Here is a 26,479-nt window from a genome sequence, read left to right as displayed (position 1 = left end):
TCCTTCCCGCCCGAGACCAATATGGCCACCATTGTGGTTCTCCCAAAATCACAACCACCCTCTTGTCGGTGCTCAGACTACCGTCCCATCTCCCTTATAAATACAGAGGTTAAACTATGCCACAATTCTTGCCCAGTGGCTGAAACCTTATCTGTCCACTTTGGTTCACCCTGACCAATGCAGATTCATGCCCACGCATGGAACTTGACATTGTCTCCGGAGGCTGCATCTGGCACTGGCCCACCGTCACTTGCTCACCCCCTATTTGGCGATCCTCCTCGTAGACTTTAAGAAGGCCTTTGATTCGGTGGACTGGATGTATCTAGACGACGTGCTGACCATGATGGGTTTTGGCACCCATTTCCGTGCCCTGGTGCGTGTCCTATATGCCCAGCTCTGGGCCCGAGTCTTAGTCAATGGGGTCTTGTTGGAGGCCTTCCCCGTCCAGAGGGGAACGAGACAAGGATGCCCCCTTTTGCCCCTTCTCTGTGCCCTGGCATTGGAGCCCCTGCTGACCCTGGTGCAGTCCGACGGTCGGGTCCAAGGGTGGGAATGGCCCAACACGGAAGTGGACAATATCGCTCTATACGTGGACGATGTCCTCTTTTTTCTAGCAGACCCCGCTCAATCAGGTCCTCAGTGCCTTCAGATCCTGCAATCCTTTGGGCAGGCCTCCGGCTGAATCCTGATAAGTCGGTCCTGGTTTCTCATCACTTGTCTTGAGACTGCTATGATTGGCAATCCTCCATACCGATTCAGCGCCAGTCCTTCAAATATTTAGGGATCTGGGTGGCCCTTCTCTCTGAGCTAGGGTGGTCCCTCAACGTTACACGCTGGCAAAAGAAAGCCAACGCAGACCTTCAAAAGTGGCAGACATAACCTCTGAATCCCCTGGGGAGAATCGCATTGTTTAAAATGATTCTCTCAGGTTCATGTATGTCCTCCAAAATACCCCTTTTGTTTTCCATGGTCCTGGTTTCGAGAACTGGACAGTCTGGTCAACAAGTTTCTTTGGGGGGGGGGAGAGCGCGTTTGGCCCTGACTCTATGCCGGATGCCTGCTTTCGATGGGGGCATGACAAATTTATATCTGTACTACTTGGCCACCCGCCTACTGTCCATACAAGACTGGTTTAATGGGGGCTGGTCCGGCCCAGCCTATAGGCTTGAATTGAGCGAGCTAGGCCTGTCCAAAATGAAATTCCTGCTATATGGGGTATCCATTTTATCCACCCTACGGGATGTAACGTGCTCCGCGCTGTTGACCTGGCGGGCAGCATTGCGTCACACTCGCTGGACACACAAGCTGACTCAGTGCACGCCTCTATGGCATGGCACAGGTCTCCGAGAAGTCAGTCGGCTACAGGGATTTAGAGCATGGGACCTTATAGGTATCTTCCAATTGGGGGATGTGTGTGCAAGCGGTCATATGCGCTCCTTCCAGGACCTACAGACCCGAAACTCCCTGCATCCATCACAATTTTACAAATACTTGCAACTGCGACATGCCCTCCACGTGCACATATCTGAGGACACACGGCTCCCTGAGTACAGCCCTCCCGAAGCGCAGACCATGTTAGGTGACCTTGAGAAGGGGGGTATTTCTCGCATTTACCGGACACTGGTTAACAATACCCCAACCTCACTGGATCGGCTCAGAGGCCCATGGGAGGAGTGGGTAGGTACTCTAGAGGAAGAGGACTGGCGTGATGCCCTCATGGCACCCAAAATGGTTACGGCATGAGCTAAACTCTGCCTGATCCAACTATACTATTTGCACACTGCCTACCTAACCCCAGTATGCCTCCATCAGGTGGGTTTTTACCCGCGCGCTTCCTGCATGCGGTTCGGCCATGAACTGGACGACTTTTTCCACATGGTATGAACATGTCCTCATCTGCCACGGTTCTGGGGTGACATTGAAGAACTCACAGAAATCTTGGGGTGGGAAGTCCCTCATGATCCACGACACCCTTTCCTTGGGATTACAGATGGGCTGGATGGGTCTAGGAACGAAAAGTTATTTTTTAACTCGGCAATGGTGGTGGCCAAAACGAGACATAGCTGCAACTTGGAAGTGTCCACAACCCCCTTGCTCCAGGAAATGGCGGAGGGGGGTGGATTGGTGTGCAACACAAGAAAAAACCATGTACGAAGCACAAGGTTGTCCAAAGAAGTACCGTAGGGTGTGGGGTAAGTGGTTGGGAACCATGGAGTAATCAAAGCTGTGTATGCAACGATTACACTGATTTGTTCAGTTGGGTGTCAGGCATTGCAATGTGATCATGTACTGTTGTGAATTGTCATCCTCAGTGTTTTCTGTGTTAAAAACAATAAAAATGTGTTTATCAAAAAAAGAATCCATGACTCCGGGTCAAATAACAAAGAATGGATAATGGGTCATCACAAAGACAAAGTGTGACTGACCCTACAGTTACCAAGTCATGTCACAATGTAGTGGTGACTGTGGTCAGTTTAGGAATCCAGCCAACCAGTCTCTCAAAAGTCCTATGTAAATAATCAATAGACTTGTAGTAATATTTTGTAAAGTCCATTGTAGTAGAGTTGTGGGGGAGATTTGTGAACGTTTCAGCCTCAGGTGTCAACATATAGTGCATGAGACCATCTTCAGATTGTTCATCAAAGATCATAAATCCAAAATTCATAAATGCAGATTAATGCTGATGACTTCTACAAAAAATAGGCGAGGGCGTCAATTCATCTTTCTCTATCTGAGTGACTCAGCACTCATAGAAGTCATCTGCATTAATCTGCATATATGAATTTTCAATCCTCCAACTTGATCTGTGAGGGAAGAGTTTCCACCCTGGGTGGTGCAGATTGGGGATTTATGCCTAATCTACCCTACTGGGAGAGGGTCAAAAGGGTCACTAGCTACCAGAGTTATATCTTATTTGTAACACCATGTGGTGGGGACCAGCCTGTTCAGGATTTGGACTGTAGCCTCCACCATAAAGACTGGACAGTCTTTTTGCCCCTCTGAGTGGCAGATAGGGGCATTTACCTCAAATCTACATTCCACCCTTGGGAGGGGCATGAAAGCACAATGGATACAAGGGATTTTTTTTTCTAAAACTGAGGTGAGGGCAGGCCTACTATTGTATTGCCCCGTACCATGCACCCTTAGGGGCTGATTCTGAGTTTTGCGGTGCGGTGACGGGACCGCCTCGCCGCCGGTCCCCCAAACCCGCATAAGAACCACCAGCCGTATTATGACTTTTTAATCATGTCAATGTTGTGCTGTACCAGGGGTTGCATGCACACGGGTGCACATGTTGTTCACCGCTGTGTGATTCCACATAGAGTGAGGTGCACCATTGTTTCCTCACCTTCACCTTTTTCATGGAGGAAAGTCCTCCATGAAATCAGTGGTGGTGAGGAAAGTCTTAATATGCTTGGCGCGACAGCAGTGGTCCTGCCAAGCATATTACTGCCTCAAGACCGCTGCGCCACCGCCAGGGAACAGTGGTTTCCAGGTGAGGGCGGCGGTCCCAGGGCATCACGACTGCCACAGTAGTAATGTGGTGGTTGGAAGACCGCCACTGCTGCCCCACAATGAGTCTAGCGGTCCGAGGATCGACAGACTGGTAATTAGGCCCTTAAAGTGCAGACAGTCTTTCTGCCTCCTTGGGGGCATATTGTAGCATTTACTCACAATCTGCTCCTACAGGGTGGCAGAAAGGTTTCTGGCCACCAGGGTTATTTGTTTTTAAAACAAAGAATGGGGTGGGGGCTGGCCTTTCCTGCCATCGGCCTATACCCAATTACCCCTAGAGGTCAAACAGTTTTTCTGTTCTCTCACGCATGGGTGCAGAATGAGGCATTTACCCCAATCTACCTTCTCCAGGAGGCAGAAAGCCCATTAGCTACCAGAGCTATCTATTTTACTGAAGAGAATGAGGTGGGTGCTAGCCCTCAACCCCACAAGCTTAGCAGGCTTTCTTCCACCTGAAGTAGTTTGGGGGATTTCTCCCCAGTCGGGATCAAAAGGTGCAGTAAGCACACTAAACACCAGTTTTTTTGCTCAAAAGAATGGGGTAGTGACTGGCATGTCCTACAATCAAGTCATACACCCAACACTAAGGTGCAATCAGTCTTTCTGCCCTCTCCCGAGGGGAAAATTGAGAGATTTAAACTCAATCTGCACTCCAAGGGGTCAGGAGGCAGAAAGAACACTAGCCACTATGGTCATTTATTTAAAGAACAAATATGAGCTGGGGGCCAGCACATCCTGATATCAGGCCCTACCTCCCAACCCTAAAGCTCAGAGTCTTTCTACCGACCAGGGGGCATATGGTGGATCCACCCATTCTGCCCCCCCAGCAGGGGTCGAAAGGGGGTTGAAAGTCTACTAGAAGCCATGCTTATTTTAACTAGTATATGGTTGGCTCTTCCTGGCATTGGGCCATTGCACCCACACTTGGAGGTCAAACAGTAGTTTTGCCTCATGTGAGGAAGCTCAGGGAATTTATCAGAAAGGACCCTCTGGGTGCAACAGGCGTTAGCAAGGCTCCTTGTACACCACACCACCTGGGAACAATTACCAGACCTTATCAGTTTTACATCATTTGTTACTTGATTCATAATAGATCTTTTATATCTGTCAGCTTACCCTTATTTTTCTGGTGTCACACAATCAAATTTAACTTGTGGGCAAACAAATTGCCTCGTCTGGCTTCAATAGAGGTCACTTTTTTTACAAGCCTATAACATCTTTTAAAAACTGTTTGTTCTCCATTACCTTTAATGGGAGAACTCTTTTTGGGCAGTCAACAAATTGACCTGCATGGGCTTTTTTTTATTCGACTAGCGCTTTTGGCTCCTCTGTTAGACCCACAGCCTTAGGGTGGTCTTTCCCCAACTTTTTGCCTTCCACCATCACTTTTCTGACCTTGTTTCGGCTCGATTTAGGACTCTGTGCACTTTACCACCGCTAACCAGTGCTAAAGTCCTTGTGATCTCGCACCTACACAGGGGAATATTGATTCATCCCCGATTGGCATATTTAATTTACAAGGCCAATCTCTGCTATAGGATAACATTGGGGTTACCTCATTACATTTTATAAGTGTAATTCCCAATTGGGACGAGATGACCCCTTCAAGTCTGGTATCTCTGGAATCACAGTTTAAAATCTAAACTTATGCTTATGTCAGATTTTAAACTGCAATTCTGCAAATGCCACTTTTAGAAAGTTCAGATTTTCTTACTTTAGTCATTTGGTGCCTGTATCCTGTCACATGCCTAGGTGTAGTTGGCAGTTGTGATTTGTGTACTCCTTCTAGACAACCACATACTTTAGATTTGTCTCAATGGGCCATCTATGGCAGGATGGGAGGAGGTGGGCACAGCTAGGTCAAACCTGAATAGACTGTATCCTGTTCACACATAGAGGGTTGCATATGCCCCTATAGTCAGTCTGGTGCCAGGCAGAAAAAGGGGGCCTCAGTGCACTTAAAAGGCATGTCTTTTAAGTTTCCCCACTTCAAAAGCAACACTGGGTACAAGTATTGGGCCTCATACACCACCACTTCAATACACTTCTGGACCAGTGGATACTCTGTCAGGAAGAAGGACTACTGTGCTGCTGAAGCACTTCCACTCTGCTGGACTCCTGCTTTGCTGTGCTAGTCTGCTACCTTCTTGCCTGGGTGAGAAGTAGTGGACCTTTTCTTGACCCCAGAACCCAGAGTGAGTACATGGGTTAGTTGGCTGGCCTCCTGATCCGAAGCCTCCTGATATCATGGGGCAGCACAGATTTCAAACCCCTGTTCCTGGACTCTGCCATCTGTTAGTCTACCCTGCCAAGTGGTGCCGCCCAAGTCCTGGACCCTTGAAAGTGGGCCTAAGGTGCTTGCCAGCAGAACTGAATTATCTTCTGTGCTGAGCGATGCATCACAAGCAGAACCAACACATCTCCTTGGCTGAGCGGCCTATGCCCGAGAAAAACTGACGCTTCGTCTCTGCTGCGTGAACTGGACCTGTTGCCCAAGACTCGCATTGCCACCGCCTTCCGCATCTTGGGATCGATGCATCGAATTCGGAACTGCTGCTGCACAATGCTTTTCCTGGCACAAGCTCCTCGCATGCCTCATCGACGACAGCCTCGATGACGACAGCGAATCTCATCACAGCTTCACCACTCATGGGTATTGACGCATCGCCTCTGCTGCGCCTCGCATCCTTGACACCAGACTTCGCATCGCAAGACCCATCAACAGGAACCTTGATGTCGACGCTACAAGACCTCGCACTGCAGACTTGCTGCATCTCGGATCCGATGCATCTTCGACACGGATCCATGCAACGCTCTGAAACCAGAATTTAACGGTACTCTGTTCAGTGGGTTTAACTGGGCCCCTGTAGCCGGCCCGCCCCCCCATTGCAATCAGCCTCAACTTGTTGCTTTGTCCTAGCCCTGCATGACCAGATATCTCCAATAGCACTTTGTACTTTTTGGGCGCTATTTTGCTTAAAATCTTTATAATTCAATATCTCTGATTCTGCTAATTGGATTTTTGTTGTTTTGGTGTTTTCACTGGTTTACTGTTTGAAGTATTGCACAAATACTTTACACACTAAGTTAAGCCTGACTCCTCTGTGCCAAACTGCCTGAGGGTGGGCACAGGTTAATTTAGGGTTTGCCTACCCTTTACCCTGACTAGGAATGTGGCTTCTACTTGACCAGGGTTCATACCCCAGTCAACCAGGACCCCAATTTCTAACATCATCCTACAGTACATATTGCACAGTGCGCATCTTACACTTGGGCGATCCTGAAGGGGTATTCCATTATTTGCATGAGGGCCTAGCGCATGCAAATTAGGAAACTTTTTGCCTTTGCATCTGTGCTGAATTACTCATGCAGGCGCAATGGCAATACCACTCTTAGAAGGTGCACTGACTTTAAGCCACACGGAGGTTGTGCACAGTCTCTTTGGCCCCCAGCTATTCGTTTGAATGTGTAGAGTTAGATATAAATGACTTCTTTTTCTTATAAAAGTAAGTATTGGACAGAACATTGATTTATTGTTCACACTGTGTTTATTTTCAGTTATGAAAACCTGTATCTCCACCCATCCCCAAGCCCATTTCCCCCTCCTGTTCAGGGGGAGGCTTTAACTGCTCGTCCACAGCTATCACTGAGATTCAAGTACAGAGGAGGTGCATAGGATCCATAGTAGGTCAGGCCCTGGGCCAACAGAAGTAAACAGCCTCAACCACCACTGCTGGTCCCAGATGCCCCTGTGTGCCATGTGGCCTTCTGAACAGGGTTCATCTTGTATTTAGTGGCCTTCCATCATCTCGAATTGTTCCTTGATCTCCGTTGAATCACGACTGTTAGATCTTCATATGTAAAAATTAAAAGCAGGGTGGGCCTCGGGCATTTAGATTCAGAGAGGGGTGCACATGGAGCAGACTTAGTGAACTGCTTGAATTATGTTATCGGTTTCCGCATCCCTCTATTTCCCTTTCTCCCCACACCCTTTTTAGCTCCCTCTCATCTCGACTCCCTACTCATGCTAATCTGGCCTCGAACCTACCCTTTGTAGCTGGTGAAAAGCAGCCGCCATATGCAAAGGTAATTCAGATGAGGAGGAAATGCGTATTCACAGGCTGGTCACTGCTCTGACTTAAACAGCCAGGTCCAGTCACTGGAACTGAGCATACAAAGCTCCTCCGCCCCATCTTCTCCCCTGCTGAGATCACCAGCAACAGAGGGAGATGAGGACGACCAAGAGGGTCCCCAAATTTGGTTTCACTCATCACTATGTGAATAAACGCCAGCCCTGATTAAAAGGAAGCATGGGATAGATCAGGGCTTTAAGCGGGATGAAAAAACTGGTGGGTTTCTAAAAGGGGCATGGCCAATGCAGTTAAGGGCCTGGCTTAAAATGCGTAAACTAAAAATTGTGTTTAGCATAGTGTGCCACCTGACTGGCAGTTTGCAGCTTCTGTAATTGCATCCAGATATATAATACAATAAGTAAGAGGTAGGGCTATTGGCTTTGTTCAATGGCTGTTAGTTGCATAAGATACATTAGCAACAACTATGGCTTTGTTGCATATAATATTGAAAATATTTCTGTTCTGAAATGATGAGACAGTAAAAGAACTAAAACGAGTCTCTTTGAAGTTACCTGAAAGGCAAAGGTAAGATTTTTTTTTCACCCCGAGGGTGAGAGCAAAAATGAGAGCCCGATAGAGACCCGTTTCGGCACCTGCTTTTTGGAAATGCCGGATATATCTTTGAAAAAGTCACATGCAGTAATAGAAAGTGCCTTTTATCAGAAGAAAGTACAAATACAATAATCATATTTTTTTTAAAAATGGGCAGACAAAAAAGTGGAAATAAAAAGAACGATGAGAATTTTTAAAACACTCGTGTTGCTGCCGCGATTTAGGATTTTACCACGTTCTGTCATGATTCGATTTCTGTCACTGACGCCAGTGGCTTAGTAGAGATGACCAGCTTGCCCCTTCCATATCCCTGAGGCGTGACCTGCACCCACAGCCACCACACACAGGCCTCGCTCCGCTCAGTCAGCTCTTACTGTAATTGGGCATAGACGATCACAGCCGCACACTGTCAGGCGGCCCGCCCACTTCACAAGAAGTTGACACGTGATTTAATATCCAGGCTTCTCTCGTCAGCGGTGCTGGCTGGCTGTGACCACGAGTCAAGACCAGGGCGAGTTCGGGGCTGACAGCTGGTGGCGCCCGTCCTCCCGCCACTCACTGATCGGCCTTCAGGAGCACACCGTCAAGCTGCAGCGCCACCTTGCGGCGCTGCCGAGTAGTCCGCTATCTTTAGTGACCTGCTGTCTGCCAAAACTCCAGTCTGCTGCCTCTTGTTCTTCTTGACCTTGCAAGTTTTCCAAAAACATAAATAAAAATACCGGCCATTTATCCGGAATGGCCGCGCGCGACATTTGAATACAACTTAATATAAAATCATCTGTATTCATTTGTAGCATTACTTTTCTGTTTGTGTTTACTCTTGTTATCAGTAAGGGATTATTAAAACAGCTCAAGAGCACGTTTAAAGTGCTGTCTTCAATTTGAGGTTTGAAGTATGTACTGATAAGGGGTACAAAAGAAATACCAGTGTTTGGTTGAAACCGGCCGGTTAGGGCCATATCCCAAATCGCACTGAGGAACAGTGAGGCAGCGAGTTTTTCATTTGTTCAGAAGACTCTGGAATTGTGACATTCTTAAATGTACTTCCTTCCTTACAATGAACGAGTACACCAAGAAGGGCACATTTTGTAGTGGGTACAGCTTGATCCAGTGTGGAAATTCGGCACATTGAAGGCAGTCTTGGAGCTTTCAGCTTAGAAGTGGGTTATGATTTGGTTCCTGATAAATTGGTCATCTACATTTTCATATATTTTTGTTATTAGAATATCTCTGGCATGGCTCTGGAAAGTATGTTTCCCCGCCCTGTGTTCAGCATGTGGAAAGCCATGGTAAGACCTCTCCAAATTTTTATTTTTTATCTCAGTGAACATGATAATAACGCATGTTCACGATAATAACGCATCTTCATTGGGTGCTTCCTGTGTAAACAGAATAGCGACACCAGAGCCTGTCTCGGAGATCAAGAGGAGCACCCTAAGCGCTCAGCTCCTGTGGAGAGTGTGTACTGAGATAACCTGGCAGTGGTGGTGTCATTCATTTCTAGTGGAAGTCTCAGAACCTTTTTTTCTGTTGCCTTCGGGAGCAATGCCTTCAAGTCGCTTCTTGTTAAAAAGTACGTAGAGTTATGAGGATAGCAGTGTAGGCAGTGAAGGCTGCACTAATATACTAGTTCTCATATATATTTGGATTTGGAATGCTCAACTTTCCGTGACCTCACTGCTATAAAAGTCACAAATGTACGAGAAAAGATTTCTCTTCAAATAATGAAATAATTAAAAGGAGCATGCAGTAAAATATAATACATTTATCAATTATAAACAGTCTCATCAAATCCACAAATATTCACACAAAATTATTGTGCAAGGAGTCTTGAAATCTTTTTTTTCCTTCGATTAATCTTTATTTTCAATTTCAGTCAAATGCATCAGCCCAGCCAACGCGTTTTGTCCAAACATGGACTTTATCAGGGTTGGAATTATCTCTGAAGGATAACTGAAGCAATCTTCAAATATACTTCGCATACGCTGGTAGTCCCCGTAGCGTCTGTTAGTTCGTAAACTTATAAGGATTATTGCCTTATATCCATACTCGCCTTCTCTTTTTACTTGAAAGATTGACCCAGAACCTTGACCGTGGTTGCTACTGCTGCTACTGTGTCCCTCCTTTACTTGACTTCACTGAGATTCGACAGTTTGCTACTGCAACCGTATGCTGATCTGAGACTCTGTTGAGTCTTTTGAAATGCTCTTTATGGCTAATACTGCTATTTAACGTGATTTTGAAGCTAAATGCTCCTTGTTTTCATTCCTTTCAATTTGATTTTGAACTATTTATGGGTTCCTAATGATTCTGCTCTATAGACCAAGAAATATATATTCTTTATGCAATATGCTTAATGGTATTGATACTGATGCTTGACCAGTACTAATCAATTTTCTTTATAATTGCCAGCAACAAGGAGATGAAAGGAGTGGAGAACTGCACCCAGTTGCACCAATTTAAGTTCCTTTTGTTGCACTAAGTGGCATTGAAGTCTATAACAAAAAAGAAGCAGAGACTGATCCTCAATTCGGACCTGTGATTAAAACCGAAGTATAGCAAGAAAATCCGGGTGAAGGCACAAGCATCAGGGGGAGAAGAAACACAAAGGAAGATGAATGGCCAAAGACTCAAAGGCAAGAAAAATTGAAACAAAGTTTGTCAATTGTTCCAATTCCAGTGACAATACAGGAAGAACTAGAAAAAAGTGACGAGAATGACTCTCAAGAAAATCAATAAAGAGTAAGAGTACCTTGACGGAGGTATGCAGCGCCTGAGTGGACTTAATATCAAAATGAGGTGCTATATGTCACAATTGATGAACTGTGTGATGTGAGATCAGAACTGTTTAAACCTCCATAATGTCATTGAAAACAAGATGTGCTGAGAAAAAGATTTACAAAAACGAACTGTGCATTCACAAAGAGACTTCAAAAGGTTTGAAAGAAAGTATACGAACAACAGAAAGACTCACATTTATCAAGTCCTATTTTCATTTTATCTTTTTATTATACAGAAGATCAACCTACACCCTAGAGTGCAGTAGAGGAGTAGTGATAGCATTTGTAGAAGAACACGGAGTAAGGTTAAGGATTGTCTAATCTTGCTGGCTGAAAGCTAATCATTTAAAGAAACCTTGAAAAATAAAGAAACTTTGCATCTTGAGTTTAACTTCCTGCCTTTCATCTGATACTAAAGAAAACATGTGCTGTCTTAGAAATAAGTGTAAATATATTATGTGTTCAATCTTCATAATAGCAGTTATTATGATTTCTATAGTTTTAAAAGGGTTTTATTTAACACAGAGAGAGATTTCAAGAATACAAACACTACTCAAGAACATATGTATCTGGTTGATGAAGACCATTTGAATGCCTCATTCGCCACATACAATAGGGAGGATTACTCAATAATTGTTTATTCTAGGTTAGTTCAGGAATACACACATGCCACTGCAGCTAAAGACTGTTATGTCTGTGATCATTTACCATCACCTGCATCAGAAGAGGTCACCATTACCAAATGCTGTTCGTAATCTTATGAGATGTAGCATATTACTTACACTTGTATGTAAACAAGAACACTTTGAATATTTCTGTTCTTACTATGACTTAATACTTTCTAGAGTATCTCTGATAGAAAGCATGCATGTACACTCTCAAAGAAAAGAAATGGTCACAGCTTGGTACTATTTCATGCCACATAGACCTGTAGTGTGAAAGTTTACCAGAACATTTTTAACCTGCCTTGATGCAACCGTTAGAAAAAGTCTTTATTATGGCTTTAGAAACAAGAAAAAACTAACATAGCATGTAGCAAAGATAAACATGATGTTTTGAAAAAATATTTGGAAAAACAGGAATTTAGAAAGAAAATACTTAAGCCAAAATTAAGATTAGACAGTAAACACAAAAGGAAAGTGTGTTTTTACAGAAGGACACCAAAACGAACCAGACATATGGGGATTAGTAGTTATGAGCATATATTTGAACTAATGGGAGGGACATGGCACATTTTACAAGGAGAAGAATCTCCAATTCCGGGAGTTTATTTTGTCAGTGGACTAAATGCATATTTTCTTTTGCCTCCTGATGATTGGGAGGTGTTGGACTGGGTATCTTTAGCATGGTTTCCCCTGACCTTTTGCCTCTTCCTCCTGTATTTTTGCTGCTGTGCTGGATTTCGTTTTGCTGGCTTATATACTTTGGGCACTCTACCACTGCTGATCAGTGTCAAAGTGCAAGTGTTCCCTGTAGAAATTGTTGTAACAATTGGTTCTCCTTGATTGGCATATTTAATTTACTGGTGAGCCCCTAGTAAAGTGTACTAAGTGTGCCAGAGCCTGTTAATCAAATGCTACTAGTGGGCCTGCAGCACTGATTGTGCCACCCACATGAGTAGCCCTGAAAAGCTAACTCAGACCTGCCAGTGAGGTGTCTGTGTGCAGTTTGCAAACTGCCATGTCGACCTGGCGCGTGCACCCACTTGCCAGACCCTAACCTTCGCTTTTCTTACATGTAAGGTATCCCTATGAAGGCCCAAAATAACCCAATGCACAGGGTGCAGTTTATGTGAAAGGTAGGACATGTACTGGAGTGTGCAGCATGCCACTTTAATTTTTTACTATTGAAAGGCTATCTTGCCCCATACAACAGAATGTGAGTTTATTTGTAACATCTTATAAATATGCCTTCCCATTGGAACAAGATAGAGAAATAAAGTTTAGTATGCCTGAACTCAGAATGTTAAAATGCATCTTTTATTCAGGGTAATTTTCGCGTTCTGTGTTTGAAAATACCACTTTTAGAGAGTACGTATTTTCCTTCTTAGCCATCCAGTGTGCCTCTGCTAGGATGTGTACTGGCTGTCTGACTGTTGACTGACAGGGGCTGGGGAGGTGCAGTTGCTCCAGAGAGTCTGGATGAGTCAGGAGTGGGCTGGATAGACCTAGGCTGCATTTAAAGGAGGGGGATGAGATTTCCTTTCACCTGAATGGACCCGGTCTGCTTTCCACAATGCTGTCTCCACCTCCTGCTGCCAGGAAGCTGCACCAGAGAGGACAGAATTGGTTTTGACTGAGCACAGGGCTTCTATGCACAAAGAGAACAAACACATTTTGGGGTATAAGTATTATACCTAAAACCCCTGAACTTTAGACTACTTCTGGAATCAAGAGGAACCTTTGCCAAGGAGAAGAGCTGGAGAAACGGAGAAGTACTGCCCCTGCTGTGTGCCTGGAGTTGGCCTGCAGTTGCTGTTTCTGCCAAAGAAAGGAAAAGGACTTTGCTATGTGGTGTGTCCCCTGCTTGAGGAAAGTCTCCAAGGGCTTGAGTAGAGCTTGTCTCTGTTTCTAAGTCTCAGGAAAACAAATACTTCACCCCCAGTTCCCCTGAACTTCGTTGTTGTAAGTTCTGATCTGCCAAGAGGTGCCTGTGACTGTGTGGGGCCTCTGGAGGTTGTTTTTGCTGTTGAGAGCTGGAAAGCAACACAGCAACAATATAATCAGCGCATCACTCTTCTTGGGACAGTTTTCCGACACAACGCCGTGGTGAGAGGAGAATCTCCCCACATCGCAGCGCCACTGCCGAAACTGACGCATCACCTGTTGCCGCTGCAAGAATCGATGCATTGAGGGATCGCGGCTGAAGAAATTGACGCAGCGCCGCTCGCTGCCGCTGCATCATTCATTGTTCCTGTGCAGCAAGTTTTCCCCGACGCATCACCCATGGATCAGAGTCGTCTAAGAATCGACGCATTGCTTCCCTCTACAGACTGGACCCGAAGCACCGCTCCCCTGTGCCCAGCGGAACTGTTGCCTCACATCCACAAAGGTCTCAGGAAGCGGCACATCAGTTTTTTTTCTACGCTTCTCATCGCTGCGGCTGTTTGCCTTGGTGAATTTTGTTGCAATGACAGGTACTTTGCAAGAAATCATGCATCCATAGTTTTCTATGGACTCAGTTACTAAAACCTTTTGAAAGTAATTTTTCTTAATATTGGTATGTTGGATTTTTGTCGTTTTGGTCTTCTTAAGTTTAGATAAAGATGCTTTATTTTTCTAAACTGGTGTGGTGTCCATTTGTGGTTTTATCACTGTATTACTGTGTGTTTTGAGTACACATACTTTATACATTGCCTTTGGGATAGGTTGTGGTATAGCGTTTTAGGACCCTAGTGTAATTTTCTCGATTCATGCCCTTATATAGGTATAAAATATTGTATCCTTATACAGGCATAGAAATCATAACCATATTAAGACATAGCTCAAGTAGTCCTAATACGGCTTGGCTACTTCCACTAGTTCTGAAAATCTACAACGATTTCTTGGAAAAACCCTCCTTCAGCAGTCAGGGACTTCACCCTGCATGAATATTAATTTATCCAAGAAATCATGGAGTTTTCAGAGAATTAAGTCTCTAATGACGTTATTATGTCCAATCTTCCATCAAACACGGCACCTTCAAGGTATAAATATGCCCACACTTGTCCAAATAAACACACGGTGGTTTGGAGCAGTTCGACTATCTACTTGCCCGATGCGCCCAGCTGCAGCAAGTGCAGAAGGAAGCCGACCCTCCCGCTGACGCACTGAGAGACGCTGTACTTTCTCCTGCCGCAAAATCCAGCTCCAGTGTTTCCAGGCTACCCTTGCGGGTTGCTAGGTAATCGAGTCATGAGAGAGAGATACAAGACCTCCTTTATTCTAAACCAAGGTACGGAGCTGATTAGACCCTAAGAGATTTCTTGGAATATATTCTTGGTACAGAATACTAAAATTAGGCTACACCTCACTTACTTCTTCCCTTGTACTAGACCTAGGTTAGGTACACCGGGGTAGGCGTATTTTAGAAGCACCATTTGAGTACTTTTAGTCATTATTTATCACTGTATGTATTTTATGCATTTTAGGTATTTTATTGGTTAGAAACCATATCATGCTTTTACAATATTATTTTATAATACTCTTCGTACTGTACGCTTTGTACTTTGCCGCAAGTATTACGATTGTAGCAGTTCATTTCTTATGCTTGAGAAAGAAGACCGTTCAATAAATACCTTTTTATTGAAAACGCCCGTCTCTCTATTTCTCTGCACCTCTGGTGAAATGAAGCATGCACGATTGACTGAGTGAAATAACTATCTATTGTTTCCGCGACTCTAGAGATATATGTCTTATTCTTGGGAAACAAAGTGGTCATGTTTATGCGGTAATCAGAAACTAATCCCTTCTTGTGTATTTGAGAAAGTTTCTAGTGATCTCTGAGCTAGCTGGCACACACACAATTAAGTCTAGTATATTCGGTAGCGACCTTGTCGACTTCAGTCCTACGTCTAAACTACAGGATATACTATTCCAATGCGCAGAGCCTATTGGGAATATAGGAACTACACTACAAGGTCTGCCTGCTTGTGCCAAGCTACCCTGGGTGTCAGCAGGGGTTCTCTAAAGTGTGTATCCCCCTTACCCTGACTAGAAGCAAGGGTCCCTATTTGGACAAAGATACATACCTCTGCCAACTAGAGACCTGCATTTCTAACAGAAGGATATTTGTTATTTAGGAGTACTGTTTCCTAAAATGTACCATGGGACTAGTATACATGCATTAACAATTTTTCCAGCACACAGACACATTTTTAATACAGAGAAAGGAGCTCAGCTAGTATGAGACATTTTGGAGCAATCTTTCCACCTGTACGAGTCATTTTAAATGACGAAATAATTAGAAAACTGCAAACTGTTGTCAACAAACTGGCAACAAGCACTTTTGGAGCTTTGCTGGTAGTAAACACTGAGCTGAATGCCATACGTTCAAAGGACATTTTACTCGCAAAAAAAGTGAAGTCTTCAAAATGCTTACATTAACTCATTGCTGCTCCTATATACCTGATGAGAGCATGAAGATAGAACACTTTTCACGAACATTTCAGAATTAAAACTTGAATTATAGGAGCTGGAAACACCTAGGGCCTTATGTATAAACTTTTTTCCATAGCCGGAGAATGATTGAAACCATTTGTTACATCAGGCCCCTAGTGTTTTAGAAAACTTTAGAAAAGGAGTTCATACAATTTGAAATTGCATTGCAACAGCAGGAGGACGAATTTTTAAGTCTATATTAATATCGGTGCTAGCAGTCGGGCTATGGTTATGGGAAGGAGAAATTAACAAGGGATTTGAAAAGATCTGGACATTGAATCAAATCATGAGTGATGATTGTAGAAAGTAATTGAAATTTCAAAGTTTACAAAGCAAGCAAAGGTATTCAACTGATTATTATTATTATTGGGCATTTGTAAAGCGCCTGGTTACGCCACTGGCGTGTCCCCGCGCTGTAGTAAGTGAGGTAACTGTCCCCCCCTCTCCCAAAGAAGACTACTTGCTGAAGAGATGGGTTTTAAGCTTTTTCCTAAAAAGAACTTCAGAAGGTTCAAGTCGCAGTTCTAACGGTAGAGCATTCCAGCAACCAGGGGCAAGGTGTCTGAAAGATCTACCCCCCATACGTGCTTTCCTAACTCTGGGGATCTTTAGCAGTCCCGTTTGAGAAGACCGTAGACTACGTGTAGGTTCATAATGGGTCACCAGACTCTGATTATGAGAGTGGCTTTTGACAGAACTCCCATGCAAAACCAAGTAGTGGGATGGTTTATAAGCCATCAGATGGGGCGACTAATAGAGTCTAGAAATTAAAATGAAAAAGTTATTGATACAGTATGCTAAATGTGCCGTCAAAAGTGAAAAAGGTAATGTTAACCTGACATGCATTTAAAATGTTCTAATTCACAGTAGGCGATCATAGTTATTCATTTAGGCCACAGACGAAACCCTGATACGTTTTTGCTATTTAAAAAAAGCTTGATATTGCTAAAAGATGCACAATGTGATTTAGCAGCTTGACCTTAGAATGACATGCCTAGAGATGTTTTCATATCTGCAGAATTTTCTCATTTAACACAGAGTATTATTGTTCTATGCACGGTTTGTGCTTGAATGTCATAAACTTCCTATTTCTTAATATTTCTTATAAGAATTTAATAAAATATATTGAGCATTTAATCAATAAATAACTGTTGTTTAGATTAAATGAATATATTACCTAACCATGATTTGTGTTTCTGTTAGCAGTTCATTGTTCTTGCAGTTCAACAAGTAGAAGATCAATGGATGTGAGAAGCATATGGGAACTATGCCTGAAGTGTCCAGAATCTAACCTCGCAAGACTGTCTGTAGCTAACAACATGATAAAAAGTTTAATCAACTTGTATTTCCATGGGAACAAAGGAGCTGAATTTGTTTACCAAAGAACCCTGTCTTCTTATTGGCTCGTGGAGGAGAAAGACGGCAACAATGTTTTTGATATGTGTTCTTGATAGGCAGAGTAGCACATTTCTCACATTGTATTTTTACTTGAAGGATTTACCCAGACTCAGACCCTTGATGGTGGTAGCTACTGCTGCTCCTGTTTCCCTCCTTCACCTGACTGTACTTGGATTTAACAGTTTGCTACTGCAACTGTTTGCTGACCTGAGATTTGGCTAAGTCTTTTGAAATGTTTTTTATGGTTTATTCTTAGATTTTACTTGATTTCTAAGCTATTTGCTCCTTGGTTTTACACTTTTCCATTTGATTTCAAACTTTTTATGGGTTCTGATTAAACTGAAACTCTGATACTGATCTATAGACTAGGGAATACATTTCCTTTACGGAGCATGCTTAATTGTATTGATACTGATGCTGGACCTGTCCTAACCAATTTTCTTTAAGTGAGATATCTGTAAACTTAATTGATTCATGGACTAACTGAATAAAGATACAAAATAAACAGATCTTTATTAATCTCTTAATGAGAAATAAAGTTTTTAAAACAGCAATTCATTTTTCATCACTGACTAAACCTAAACTGTTGTTTGAGATGTTTAAATTGCTCCTTGACTCCTAATACACAATTCAAAGGTCCATTGCAGGAGAAGAAAGATATAGCACAGGATCGGGGCCTTAACACCTACAAGTGATTAATCTGTTGGTCCATTACCCAGCGGCGGCTCCTCTGCTATGGCGGAGGAGCTTCGCCCCACTGCTTTCTCGCAGTGCAAGAAGCAAAAACATAAAATGGTAGTAACTTCTAGTTATTACCATTTTATGGTTGCTTTGCAGGTCGGCAGGCGGGGCTTGTCTCTCCGAGTAGGGCAGGGAAGGAGTGGTGTGCCCTCTCTTGAGTGCACAAAGACTCATGGTCAGCCCTCTTGGGCCGCCCAAACCAGTCATGCACACTTTGCCCTTCTCAATGCAAGCTGCAATGCGGCCTGCATGGAGAACAGGCCCACCCTGCTAGCCCCTGGCTAAGCGCCCTATTATGGTGCTCCAGAACAATCCCAACGCTGCATGCAGCATTGTGATTGGCTTAGAGGAGGGAGCTTGGCTGCCTGATTCCTGTACCTGTCGGAAGCAGTAGAGTAGGAGAGCAGAAGGCGAAAAGATGCGGGACCCGGCCTCAAGGTAAGTTAAAAAAAATCCTTACATTATAACACCTCCTGGCGTGACCCCTCCCCGTGCGACTTCCCCCAAGACCCCCCCTTACCCACATGAACCCCCACACCAATCCTCCCACCCACAAGCCATGCCAGCCGCAACTGCCATTTCCACGGTATCAGGGCAAACCTGAGACAAGACGACTGCAGGGAGAGCTCTAAAATGTATGAAGAAGAGCAGTCCCTAGCTGGAGAAAGGGCATCGCTGGCTTGCAGCCTCAAGAATAGAACTTGCCTTGTAAAGGTACTAGCGGTGACTAGCATGTGAACAAGGTATCTGAGTCCTGAACCATACCAGAGGTGCTGGATCTGCCTTAAGGAACAACTCCAACTAGCTGTGAGGATGAGTACTGCAAAAGTGTTTCCTTTATCTCGCCTTTAGGCAGACTCTAAATGGCACTCGAGCCTACTTTTGAGCCTGCCAAGCTTACTCCAGAATATGGAGGCAATGAATCAAGAGTTGTGAGTGGAGCATAACTATTCTCAGTTTCCCACCTACAATGGGAACCCTGCAGAGTTGCGGTTCAGCAACAGCAGGGAGTTTAAAAAACGTTTTTTTCCACGGCACCAGCCCTTCCTAACATATTTGGTTAGCTGTACTTTTGATTCCACCGCTATTTCTTCAAATGTTTGGAAATAGTGGTGTTGTGAAAAGATGCACCTATTGTATTTTTAAAGCTGGAAGTATTTATTACTGGCATTACATTTCAAAAGTAATAATGCAAAACTGCTCTCTCTTACTTTATTAATACCCCAATTACCACCTGTTAGAATTGGGGGTCTCAAGTTGGCAATGGTTTGCGCCTTTGTCCAAGTAGTGATCCTTCTTCCTAGTCAGGGTAATGGAGATACACTTCTAAAACTACCCCTGCTCACCCCATTGGTATATTGGCACGAGCAGACAGGCTTATCTCAGAGGCAGTGTGTAAAGCATTTGTGCACACATACAGTGATACAGTGAAAACACTACAAATGGACACCACACCAGTTTAGAAAAATAAGTAATCTTTATCTAAACCAAACAAGACCAAAACAACAAAAATCCACAATACAGGACTCAAAATATGACTTTCAAAAAGGTAGAAACATTTATTTTCAAAACAAATTGTAGATGCAACACTTTTCACACAAAATACCTTGAATGTGTCACACGCACAAACAAAAACTGTCGCAGAGAAGGTGATGCGTCGGTTCCTTACACCCAGGAAAGGTGACACGTCAGTTCCTTACTTCAGGAAAGATGATGCGTCTGTGCCTGACTGCCACACAGGCAATACACAAAATACCTCTCCAACCAAAGATCAAACAAGATTCATTTACACTCAGAAGTTACTTTTATCAACTCCAAGATTAATCACTTATTTTTCTTTCTATTATTTTTTTAGGAGTTTTCCCCCCTATTTTTAAGCAATTAAAACATACACCTCAATTTCATTTGTGATATTTACAAAAACAGTGTAAACAAACAATAGCTGAACAGCTCTCTATGTTCAGAGAAGTGGCACATTTACCTAGAGGTATCTCAGACCATTCCCCAGTCATATTTACTCATGTAGGTAACCCCTCCGCCAAGAGACACGAGATGACACTTAATCCCTGGTATCTAAGAGTATATACGAGAAGGGCTCGTCGAAGCAACAGAAAATCACTTCAAAGAGAACGAGGGATCGGTGGACTCAGCCTCCACGTTCTGGGAGGCATATATAAAACATGATCAGGGGGCAGGGAGTGTCGGTGATCCCTAGATACCAGACAGAAATGCAAAAGCAGTTACACACGATAGAAGAAGAAATATCCCAACTAGAACGCGAGTTGGTGCACTCGCCAACCCCTGAAGTTAAGCATAGATTGCTCCTAAAGCAAAACGATTACAGAGACATTGCCGAAAAGGCAGCCAAGGCTCATTACCGGGCCATGCAATGTCAGGTATACGAGATAGGGGAAAAAGCAAGCAAACTGTTGCGTGGTTGGACAAACTTGAGCAGGCCTCCAGATGGGTATTCGAGGTTGTGACAAAGGAAGGGGACCGGTTCAAAAATAGGAACAGTATAGCAGAGGCCTCCGCGGAACACCTTGAACTAATATTGAGTCTACAGGTACATCTACCTACGAAGAAGTGCAAGAGTTACTGGCCAACCCTTAAACTCCCAGACTTGGATGACTCAGAGATAGAAGAACTAGAGCTAGACCTTACCAAAGAAGAAGTGATTAAGGCAATCAAAGCATTGCAATTGGGAAAAGCGATGGGACCTAGTGGTGTTCCTGTTTAGCTATTTAAGAAAAATGCATCTACTATTGCCCCCTACTTGATAGATATGTTTGAAGAAAGTATTGTTAATGAGATCCTCCCTGACACACAAAGGTTGGCCAATGTTTTAGTTATTCATTAGAAGGGAAAACCCCCTGAGCAATGTGGTTCATACTGACCGATCTTGTTGCTAAAACCGGAGGTGAAGATGCTTGCAAAAATCGTGGCAACGTGGCTGTCACCCTTACTCTACAAATTGATTCATCCTGATCAGTCTGGCTTTATGCCTGGCAGAAATACAGCACTTAACCTTCGGCGGCTTAATGGGGTATTAGGCAGGGCTGGGACCATAAGAGAGGAGGCAGTAGTAATGTCCCTTGATGCCAAAATTGCTTTTGATATGAACGAATGTCCCTACTTGTTTGCAACGTTTGAAGGTTATGGCTTTGGACCGAAATTTCTGTCATGGGTGTGCTTCGTTTACTCAGAGCCCCACGCAAGACGTACGGTAAATGGGGGCCGATCGGCAACTTTCACCCAACATAGGGATTCGAGACAGGGATGTCCACTTTCCCCGCTGATATTTGCTCTGGTCCTTAAAACTTTGGCAATTTGGATTAGAGGAGAGGCCCTTATAAGGGAACTAAATTGGGCGGCGGATTGGGAGGAAAGAATTTCCCTCTATGCCGATGATATTTTACTCTATTTGGCCCAAAAATATTATTCAATACATAGAATATTACACATATTGACCCAGAGCAAGCACTTAGGGAAATTGAGCATCAGACTCAGCAGTATTGTGAAGTTGCCGGGTATAAGTTAAACATCTCTAAAACCCAGGTTGTTTGTACCAAGGGACTTTGTCCTGGCGAAGTCCGTGTCACACCAGAAGCAAGGTATGTGGGAATAAAGATCAGGATGTCACTCCAGGAGATAGTCGAAGTGAATTGGGCTGACATACTAGCTTCAGCAAAAAGTCAGTTGGAAAAGGTAGCATGTCTTCATTTATCAATGGTAGGATGATGTAATGTTTTAAAAATGTGTATACTCCCCCGGGTAATGTACTATTTTAGGACGGTAAGGCTGAAGTTGACACGGCTACAATTGACGCAGCTTCAGTCTATTGCAGATAGGTTTATATGGGGATGGGAAAAAAATCAGCGTGCTTCAAAATATATGATGCTTCCATTGGCACATGGTGGATGGGGGTGCTGAACTTTGTTTTTTATTATCTAGTTTGTCTTCTGCAGAATGTGCAGTATTTGGTGGTTGGGGATGAAGCAAGGCCATTTGAAGATCCTAACATATATCAGATGTTGTTGGGGACTCAGGCGAGGGAGGCCTTGCTTAAGTTCTATGAACCAAGCTATTTCAAAAGAACTCGATTTAAAATCGCCTCTGCTACATATGAGGCGTAGAAGTTGATACGCAAAATCGTATCTATAAATCGGATTGGCTACTTTACGCCTTTTAACTCCACGGAAATATTCCCGTGGGTGTTTTGGGACACAAAGATGGCTACTTGGAAGGGCAAGGGGATACGACGTCTAGGGGATAGGTATAGGGCTGGGATAATTATTCAGTTTTCAGATTTAGTGGAACGATACACATTTTTAAGTATGAATTTTTCAAATATTTGCAAATTCGTGATTTCATTAACAAACATTGCAGATATACGTCTATAGACGCAACCAAATGGTACGGGAGCTTTTATGTATCTCAAGTGAAGACTGATTATATCACTGTTGGGAAGTGGCTTTTACAGATGACGTTTTCTTTCTTTTATTCTGTACCATCATAGGTTTGATGTGAACCTCCCATGAAGCATTAATTTGGAACCCCATTAGCCCTGTAGAAGTAGCCTGAATTGTTTTTTGGCAACGAAACATGTTGGTTCATAATGATTGATCATGGTTTTATGGGAACCATTTTTAATTTGGAGAGCTTACAGCACTGAATATAGTTACTTTGAGCCAGTAAGCTTTACCAATTTTTAACGGTGAGGATTATCTGTTTATATTCTCATGGGGTCTAAGGGGCATGCACTTTAAAAGCATGCATAGATAGCACACTCACATTTAGGTTTTTCTATCTTTTGTTGATTTCATTGGGTTGAGATTTCTTTACAATAGCACACATATTTCTTTTCTTCAGAGAAAATGTAACCAATGATAATAAGTGGACCTGCTGGCGAGTAAAAGCCAGCAGCCACCCCTTGGTGTTGCTACTGTGAGGTGCTTTCTCTCTGCTTCACACCTTTTTGCTTGTGCATGGGTGGGTCAATGATGGTAGATTATTTTAATTAAGATACACCACAACACCGTGACTTAAATAAGTCTGAGAGGGAGTTATATGAAAAATGTATGAGACCCCTCCAATGTTGGAATTGCAGATTTGGGTGTAACTCTGGTAGGACAGACCCACTGTTGGTTTGTAATGTGTTGAGTGGGGGGCGGCCTGTCCTCTCTATCCCCCTATAGCTCCTAGTGTGTTGATGATACGTCTATAACAACCAATGATTTATTAGAGGCATTGTCTAAAAGAGCTAAGATTGGGGCATTGTACGACATATTACGGGCGACACAGAGGGATGACATTGAGATGCATGATGCAAAGTGGCGGGATAGATTTGGTAATAATGGCTGATATGTGCAATCATCTATAGATATGGCTAGTAAAGTTATACTGATGGCAAATCTACGCACCCAACACTATAAAACTCTGTTTAATTTATACCATACACCGGTCAAGATGATGAAGTGGGGTGGGGTACACGACGGGAAATGTTTTAGATGTCAGGCAGAGAAAGCGATATTGTACATATATTCTGTGATTGTACAGTTTTAAAACAATTTCTAGCTGGCATCTCAGAATTTCTATCGCAAACAGGGGGATCGATGTCCGTATTTCTAGAGAGATTATGTTAGTAGGTGTGGGTGAGGATATTGAACCCACGCAGATGTGCTATCCATTTCGATATTTTATATTTATAGTTATGGCCTTGGCCCGATTATGTATCGCTTCTATGTGGTTGCAATCAGAGGCACCATCATATGAAATGTAGCGTGCCAAGTTTCATAATGTGTTTATTCTTGAATTTAGCTTGTATCGCATACAATCTTTGCAGAAGAAACAACTAGGGATTAAAATCTGGCAGCCTATGTTACAATATATGGAGATATTGATTTAAAATGTAGCCTTTGATTATATCTGTCTTTTTTTTTTGCCTCAATGTGATTTATGTTTGGTGCTATTACATATAACCGTGTAATATTCCTACACTTCTGATTTGTCTGATTTACAAATGTTATTTGCTATGAACTGAATAATAAAGAAATAAAAAAATAAAAAATATTTCACATATTCACCCTTTTTCAAAAATATTCGGGGTATACCATAAATTGGGATAAATCGCTCATATATAGACTTTCTGGGAAGGGTTCATGTCTGCCTACAGACCGCGGAGCCAGGGTTGTCACTGAAGGCTTTCGACACCTGGGGATTTAGTGGCATTTTACGACAATAATCTGGCCCCCTGCTCCCTCACTTCCAAGAAGATGTGCAACATTGGAAAACCTTGCCGCTCACGTTGTTGGGTAGGGTGGCGTTATATAAAATGATGGCTCTGTCCCAATTCGTTTACGCTCTACAAAATACACTGTACCCCGTCCCAAACAAGTATTTTTAGGCCTTGGAGTCAGATGTCCGGATACAAAAGTAGGGGAATGTGTTGTGTATACCGTTTAGTGATTCCCCCACATGCAGGAATGAGTGAATCGTTGAAAATAAGCGGTTAGCAAAGTAGAGAGGATAATATGAAATGTACGGAACAGGCTGGTCTGCGGAAGCGAAATGATTGTTAATGTACACATGCTCTGTATCACTTTATTGTCAACTGCTATTACTTTGTTTTTCTTATTTAATAAAAATGAAATAAAGAAAAATGTGGACAGTCGTAAAAAGGAACGTAATGAGCTACAAAGAGATTTAGCTGAAGCTCAGTTTGAAAATAAATCCTTGAAAAGAGAGTTGAAAATGTACCAAGCAACGAAGCTGTTTATTTTACCAGGATGTTTAGATAGCCAGAGTGATTCATTCATGAAATGGCTTCATGAAAAATGTGGATGGAGAGATGTTGCAGGTTAATTAACAGCGCTCACATGAGGTGGCAATTCGGTCCAGGCTCAAATTAATTCAGCTTAAGCTTCTACATAGAGTATATTATACCAGTGTAGCATTGGTAAAAATGGGTACTTTAAGCTCCCCACTAATACCCTAGAGGCTGTGGTCAGGTGGGGACGTATTTACATCAGTGGTGGGACTGCCCAATTGTGCAGTCATACTGGGGGAAAATTACATCAAAAATGTGAGAAGTCTGTGGGAAAACTATGGAAGTCACGCCCCTGTTGTGCCTCCTCAACATATGGGAGGCAACTGATTTACCACAAAAGAGAGGCCCTGGGTTTCCCTAGGAAGTGTGGTGGCAAAACGCAATATTGCAAGAACTTGGGAGGGAATCATGGCACCCGGGCTCCGTGATTGGGAGGCCGACATGGACTGGTGTATGCAGATGGAGAGGGTTATATATGAAAGGTGAAACATGTGAGAATGTGAAGGGAACATGGGAACTTTTTTCGCCCTGGAATGCTTGCATGGAAGGAGGCCAATTCCAATAAGTTTCCTTGGCATGTAAGGAAAGACTCTCAAACCTTCTAGTGTGTTTTGAGACTATAAAGGCAGAGGGCCTTGGCAGGCAGCTTAGGAGCTCATTTGTGGGGCAGACATGTTGTCACAAAAAATACAGAACCTGATTCCCGGTCGAGTTCCATGCCTGGCTGTCATTGGGCTCCTCTAGCTTGAGTTGGTAAGGATGTTGAATGAATGACCGATGAGGTGATTTGTTTCTGACTAGTGCCATTGTGATGCATGGCTGTTTGTGCAGTTTGCAGAGGCTGTGGTCATTTGAGGTGTTTTCTTTGTGATGTGTGAGTGAGTCAGAGTGCACATCCAAAGTAATTATTTGATGTATTTAGTGTATATATTATTTTGATTTCTTGCAGGACGTCCAATATTATTTGCTGCTTGCTTATTATTCATGCATTTAACTGTTGCATTTGCCAAGTGTATTATTATTGCTTGCATATAAATATATATCTCTATATACCTTTGAATGTCGTTAATTTGACACCTGGAAAAGCCTTTATGTTAGAGAACATTGCATAAATAAAACCCCAAACCTTATTCTAAAAAGAGAGTCTTTGATGGGTTTTATTTTGTAAAGTGAAACCCCTTTATAGGTGTTGTGTTATATGTCTCCTGCTTCGTCGTGTTTGGGCCATCATGTGGGAGTGGAATTTTGGAGGGCGAAGCAAGACACCAGGTCTTATGCCACCTGACTGAACTGCGTTATCAAGAAAGCTGTATTTACAGCATGCTATACTTTCTGCTATTTAGGCTCCAGTGAGACCCCACATTTGAGGCAGGCCATGACTCTGATAAGCAA

At 43.2% G+C, this 26,479-nt stretch overlaps 1 protein-coding gene across 3 annotated transcripts in view; it reads right to left on the bottom strand.

Annotated features, from left to right (window-relative positions):
- ARL14EPL (ARF like GTPase 14 effector protein like) overlaps positions 1 to 8,753 on the bottom strand; it is a 167,357-nt gene extending 158,604 nt beyond the window's left edge. For 2 of the 3 annotated variants that reach the window (XM_078677361.1, XM_078677362.1), the window contains exon 1: positions 8,576 to 8,753. The gene's annotated coding sequence lies outside the window, so the exon portion shown is untranslated. The other variant, XM_078677360.1, reaches the window with a different exon arrangement.
- Positions 8,754 to 26,479: the final 17,726 nt, after the last annotated feature.

The sequence above is a fragment of the Lissotriton helveticus genome, chromosome 2_1 (genome assembly GCF_964261635.1).
Source record: "Lissotriton helveticus chromosome 2_1, aLisHel1.1, whole genome shotgun sequence".
Taxonomy (NCBI): domain Eukaryota; kingdom Metazoa; phylum Chordata; class Amphibia; order Caudata; family Salamandridae; genus Lissotriton; species Lissotriton helveticus.
Note: the sequence above shows the minus strand (reverse complement) of the source record. Positions and strands in the feature narration are given on the sequence as shown.